Source organism: Ranitomeya imitator, chromosome 2 (assembly GCF_032444005.1).
Source record: "Ranitomeya imitator isolate aRanImi1 chromosome 2, aRanImi1.pri, whole genome shotgun sequence".
NCBI classification, from domain to species: domain Eukaryota; kingdom Metazoa; phylum Chordata; class Amphibia; order Anura; family Dendrobatidae; genus Ranitomeya; species Ranitomeya imitator.
In genome coordinates, this window is record NC_091283.1 from 520,723,361 (window position 1) to 520,727,960 (window position 4,600).

Here is a 4,600-nt window from a genome sequence, read left to right on the forward strand (position 1 = left end):
CCGTGGCTACTTCCTGGGCTGAAAAAGCAGAGGTATCGATTGATCAGATATGTAAGGCCGCTACCTGGTCCTCACCGTCTACCTTCTTTAAACACTACCGACTGAATTTATCTTCCTCAACTGACCTTACCTTTGGTAGAAGGGTGCTACAAGCGGTGGTCCCTCCCTAATGTGTTCCTTTCTCCAAAAATCTCTCATGTGTGCTGTCATGGGAGATGGGAAAACACCAAGGTTACTTACTGGTAGCCGGTTTTTCCGGAGCCCATGACAGCACCTGTATATTCCCTCCCTTTTTTCACCCTTTGGTGTGCACTTTTAGTTGGGTGTTTTTTATTATTATTATTATAATGTGGTGGTAGATTACCATGTGAACTAACCAAGGGGGCCTCTCATGCTCTGAAATCCAACTGAAGCGAGGGAGACGTACCGCCCTTTTATTTCAGTAGGTTTCCTGTCCTGACTGGGCAGATCCCCTCTCTCATGTGTGCTGTCATGGGCTCCAGAAAAACCGGCTACCAGTAAGTAACCTTGGTGTTTTCCTTCCATGTTGCTTCTGCTGCTGTGAAGCACCTGAAGGGTTAATAAACTTCTTGAATGTGGTTTTGAGTACCTTGAGGGGTGCAGTTTTTAGAATGGTGTTACTTTTGGGTATTTTCAGCCATATAGACCCCCTCAAACTGACTTCAAATGTGAGGTGGTCCCTAAAAAAAAATGGTTTTGTAAATTTTGCTGTAAAAATGAGAAATCGCTGGTCAAATTTTAACCCTTATAACTTCCTAGCAAAAAAAAAAATTTGGTTCCAAAATTGTGCTGATGTAAAGTAGACATGTGGGTAATGTTATTTATTAACTATTTTGTGTCACATAACTCTCTCGTTTAACAGAATAAAAATTCAAAATTTGAAAATTGCAAAATTTGCCAAATTTTTTTCATAAATAAACGCAAAAATTATCGACCTAAATTTACCACTAACATGAAGCCCAATATGTCACGAAAAAACTATCTCAGAACCGCTAGGATTCGTTGAAGCGTTCCTGAGTTATTACCTCATAAAGGGACACTGGTCAGAATTACAAAAAACGGCCAGGTCTTTAAGGTCAAAATAGGCTGGGTTATGAAGGGGTTAATAAATAAATAAAGTGCTTGTAGGTATACAACTAAATCCTAGATAGTATTGTATAACGTAGGAGGTATATATGACCTCCAGGTATATTCATAAAGTGCACATGGTTAAATCAAATACAGTAATCCCTAATAGGAAAGTGATCGGCACATGATGAAAAAAGGCTCCATATACAAACCAGGATTCATTTCCCACGTGGTGCTACTGCTACCCCGCACTCCAACGCGCGTTTCACACGTTGCTTCGTCAGGGAGTGATGGGGATTGAGGGCTATAGGTATATATATATATATATATATATATATATATATATATATATATATATATATATATATATATATATAGAGGTCCACATAATTAGGTATAACCAATGGCATATTTCTTACTCACATGCGTATAATCCGGCGCTTGATTCACCGCCACAAATCACAGGCGCCATGTCATCGGCCCTGCGGCAACGTCACTAGAGGGCACAGTCGCACCCTCTGCAACGTCACAGGCAGGGCACGTGACCAGGCACGTGTGCAGGGAGGCAGATCAAGCGCGCAACGCCGGAGCAGCCATGGGAAGTATTGGCAAAAAGAAGGGCATAGAAAAATATAACACAACACATGACCAGGTACAAATATAGAAGGCAAATCATGCGCATAACATCAGAGCGGTCAAATGTGTTAAAAACCAAAAATGTGAGCACAAAATGAAAAATTTCTTTGTGAGAGAAGGTGCACAAAAAATGTGAACTCAAAATATCTGCTCAAATACACAATAATAAAACCCTAGTTATTATAAGTAATACACACCAACTCATTAATATAGATTAACACAATACAAAAATGAAAAAATCATAATATAAATACATAAAAAATATATATAATAAAATAAATACCCTCCAGATCATTATACAGTATTATAACCAAATGTGATATATAAACAATCCAATAACAATGTGAAAAATTCTTGAAGTGAATGACGATGTTCCCAAATATATTTTTCCACTCCAATGGACTCCTTGTTCATATTTTATACAGTTATTATTAACGGTCACTTCTATTCTATACATAATAGTGAACCTAAAATACTAAAACAAAAATCCAGTTATAAAAAGGCATACATACGGCACATAGATCCCTCACAGAAAGAGATTAAAATAAATAAAACAAAAATAAAAACAAAGAAAATATGCAATAATTTAACATAATAATCAATGATTCAAATATCCAAATACATAGCCTATATATCTACATAATTATATGGCATAGAGGCTAATGACCAGCAAGAGAGGGAATGCAACCTACATTATAAATAACTGGAAAAGCCCCATTGGTCATTAAGACCAAGTGGCTTCCTTGTTCTGAGTGTCGTTATCCAACGGCACTCCTTCCGTGCCAACCTATTCATCAGGTGACCAGCATGAGCCCCCAAATGGACCACATGAATGCCCTTCACCTGCATCTCAATTGTTCCTGTGGAATGGAACTCCCGATAATGGGAAGGTATTGTTTTTAACTTGGCAACTTCCTCTTTGTGTTAGGGTACCGTCACACTGAAACGACGCTGCAGCGATACGACAACGATGTCGATCGCTGCAGCGTCGCTGTGTGGTCGCTGGAGAGCTGTCACACAGACCGCTCTCTAGCGACCAACGATCCCGAAGTCCCCGGGTAACCAGGGCAAACATCGGGTTACTAAGCGCAGGGCCACGCTTAGTAACCCGATGTTTACCCTGGTTACCAGCGTAAATGTAAAAAAACCAAACACTACATACTTACATTTCGTGTCTGTCCTCCGGCGCTGTGCTTTCCTCTGCACTGTCAGCGCCGGTCAGCCGTAAAGCAGAGCGGCGACGCTACCGCTGTGCTTTCCGGCTGGCCGGCACTCACAGCCAGTGCAGAGAAGCACAGCGCCGGAGGACAGACACGGAAGGTAAGTATGTAGTGTTTGTTTTTTTTACGTTTACGCTGGTAACCAGGGTAAACATCGGGTTACTAAGCGCGGCCCTGCGCTTAGTAACCCGATGTTTACCCTGGTTACCAGTGAAGACATCGCTGAATTGAGGAGAATAATTTGCATATTCCAGGTGCCTTCTGGGAAAAGCAGAGTCTCCCTCAGCAAGAAGATCGTTGGGTACAGCCGGGACCAGCTGCTTGGATAGCATCACCAAACCAGGGATTCAAGCTTGAGGAGGATAATTTGCATATTCCAGGTGCCTTCTGGGAAAAGCGAAGAGTCTCCCTCAGCAAGAAGATCGTTGGGTACAGCCGGGACCAGCTGCTTGGATAGCATCACCAAACCGCGCGCCGAATTTTTGCCTGTAGGACATTATTGCAAGAAAGCTTGGCTGAGTAGATTACACAAGAAGGAAAACACACAGTAAGTCAGCAGGATCCAGGAGCAACATGGCAGATGTGACAACCTACATGGTGAGCTGCAGCATGTGCTACATGTTCACAGATCGACCAGAAGAAGAATCCAATTTCACCTGTCAGAAGTGTAGACTAGTGGCCCTTTTAGAAGAAAAGGTGCGGGGTCTGGAAGAAAGAATAGCAACTTTGAAACTCATCAAAGAGAATGAAGACTTCCTAGACAGAACAAAAGCATCTCTACTGGTCACAGAAGGTGAAAAAAGTGTCAGAGAACCTCCAAAAGCAGATGAGTGGAAGCATGTGACCAAAAGAAGCAAGAAGACCATGGAGAAATCACCAACCACACAACTGAAGAACCGATATCAAATCTTTGTAGAGGATGAAGATGGCACACCTAAGGATGAAGCAATACCAGCAAGCAAAAAAGAAAAGGGCACAGAGCAACAAGTGACAGCAAAAAGTACAGCCAAGAAGCAACGAGGAGTGGTGGTGGTGGGAGACTCACTACTGAGAGGCACAGAAGCAGCCATCTGCAGACCGGAAATAACCGCAAGAGAAGTATGTTGCCTTCCAGGTGCGATGATCAAGGATGTGACCGATAGGATACCAAAGCTCTTCAGCTCCAAGGACGTCCACCCATTTCTTCTGATACATGTTGGCACCAATGACACGGCAAGGAAGGACCTACCGACAATCTGCAAGGACTTTGAAGAGTTGGGGAAGAAAGTAAAGGAACTGGATGCACAGGTAGTTTTTTCTTCTATCCTTCCAATAGACGGGCATGGCACCAGGAGATGGAACAGGATCCTTGATGCGAACAACTGGCTAAGACGATGGTGCAGACAACAAGGATTCGGATTCCTGGACCACGGTGTGAATTACTTGTACGATGGACTCCTCGCCAGAGACGGACTACACTTCAACAAACCTGGGAAACACACATTCGCCAGAAGACTCGCTACACTCATCAGGAGGGCGTTAAACTAGAAGAAGTGGGGACGGGAAGAAAAACAGACTCGAACAAAGAAGACCCAGGAAAACATACTCAGAAGGGAGGTAAGAACATTTCTAAAACAATCCACAGTGAGGAGATTGGAACAAAACAAAATCCTCTA